Source organism: Lygodium microphyllum, chromosome 4 (genome assembly GCF_053477565.2).
Source record: "Lygodium microphyllum isolate KBCC chromosome 4, Lygodium_microphyllum_v1.1.10, whole genome shotgun sequence".
NCBI lineage: Eukaryota > Viridiplantae > Streptophyta > Polypodiopsida > Schizaeales > Lygodiaceae > Lygodium > Lygodium microphyllum.
The window spans coordinates 23177631-23179737 of record NC_141138.1 but is presented as its reverse complement, the minus strand read 5'-3'; the positions used below and the strand labels follow the sequence as shown (position 1 = coordinate 23179737).

Here is a 2107-nt window from a genome sequence, read left to right as displayed (position 1 = left end):
TTGTTTGATCACTTCTTCTACATTGCCATATCTTGAGCCACTTCTACTTTGGAGTTCGAACTCGGGATTTCTGTATAGGAGGAAATCTAATCATGTGTTGGTGTGAACTCCTGGGCATGATACATTGGGAAACAAGGATCCAAATACTACTAATTGATTTGCATGATGTCCACCAAACAAAATGGTTCTAAGTGTGCATTGGTATCTAGGAATGCAACTTCTTCATCATCATCCAAGCCATCCACCATGTTGACTATCTCTGCAAGATCACTGCTCTCCAAGTTGTTGATGGAGGTTGAATTCTATTTAAGAAATTTTTGCTTTTATTGTGACCTCAGAAAATTGTTAATAGCTGGTCACAATCCCAATTATGATTGACACATGCTTGCTACAACTAGGATTTTTTGAGGTTAACACTAACTACATGTTACTTAGACAATCTTGATTGTGATTTTGGCCTAATAATCTAGGTCCTTAATACTCATATGCATGTAGGTAGGTGCCTAGAATCAACGTGTAAAGTGACCTTGAAATGTCATGTGACTTCATCTAAAAAGGTGACACTTGTCATGTGTATTTCAATTGTATCCTTCCATATCCACTACAAGATATAGACCTTATAGCGACGTTTAAAGCGACGAAAATACAAACAACAAAATTTGCCCCGATCGTCGCAAAAAGCGTCGTTATTGACGACGCCATAGAATCGTCGCTATATAGCGACGCATATAGCGACGGTTGCAAAATATTTGCAACGCTTATAGCGACGCGTGCAGTAAATTTGCAACGCAAATAGCGACGGTAACAGAGAAAAAAAAATTGTGGCAGGGCAGCCACATATAGCACTATGTGCTGTATGAGAGCCATACAAAATAGTTTTTGCACTGCTGCATACAAAGCATTTGCAAACAAAAAGAATGTATACTGAAATCATAAAACTGATACATGAAATAAATACATGATCGCATAAAATGCGATTGGTACAATCATGAAACGATATCACTAATACATAGAAAATGTCTACATTGATCGGGCGACTAAAAACTAAAGGTGTGTGAGCTCTAAGGATCCAAGGGCAAGCTACAAATCCTCGTCCCCCGAAAGCTCGTCCCACTGCAAAGGAGCATCAAACGGATTCTGCAGAAAAAGAAACAACATATCAATCCACCATACAATAATGCATTCAAATATCTCATGGTAACTACGGACAAGAAAGATGAGTGACTTACAGGGCCGCCGCGTCTATACAATCGGTCGATCAATGCCCTGAGACCATGCCTCTCTGCATATCGAGTCTCAAGGCCTTGCGGATCGCGATTTGTAACGGAGTGCTGCAAAGAAAACAAAATGCTAACTGTTAGAAACATGATTGTCAGTACAAAGAATATCTCAAAAAAACAAATAAGCAAAACAAAAGAGAAACTTACAAAGTCCTCCAAATATGTCCTGTGGCCGCCACTCCCAAGATGATGTACCGATCCGGCATCAATTCGTGCCCTCGCCGCCTCTCGCTGCTGACTCCAACGTCCTGGCAAATTTGTAGCCTCCTCCCTTAGTCGGCGCCAGTCGTCTGCATCTAACCACTCGGGCTTTGGAGCCCCACTCTTGATTGCCTTGCGTGCGTCGGATCGTCTATGTGACATGTATACACGCATGCAATCCATCATCCAGCCCATAGAGAATCTATCCACTGTGGCTGGCACCGGGAACTCCTCGTGCAAGGAAGCTACTATGTAGTCCTTGCTCCCCTCTAGTATGTTCCTCCAATGATCCAGGACGTTGTGCCGAAAAACTTGTTGGCACAACTCCCTCATGCGAGCCATCACCCTCCTCCCCTCATCATTCATGATGATGGCTCTTGACCTGCCATCCACTAGGTATCTATAACCCCTAGGAGTCTGCCTAAGATGGGCCCTCTCCCATCTCCGTCCACGCTCATGGGCATATCCAGGAGACCCCTGTACATCCGGTGTACCGACGGGGGTACCCTCTCCCGGAGTGCCACTCAAAGGGGTGCCACCAAAGGGGGTGCCACCAAAAGGAGTGCCACCAAAAGGCGTGCCATCTGCCGACGGCTGCGCAAAAGCCGGAGTAACTAGAGTGGACG

General features: G+C 44.5%; 1 long non-coding RNA gene across 1 annotated transcript; it reads right to left on the bottom strand.

The window, feature by feature from the left end:
- Positions 1-1031: 1031 nt before the first annotated feature.
- On the bottom strand, positions 1032-1556 carry LOC148036881 (uncharacterized). The gene is made up of 3 exons (XR_015690762.1): positions 1428-1556; positions 1230-1331; positions 1032-1137 (listed from the first exon to the last, which is right to left on the bottom strand). It is a non-coding gene; the product is annotated as an uncharacterized LOC148036881 (long non-coding RNA).
- Positions 1557-2107: the final 551 nt, after the last annotated feature.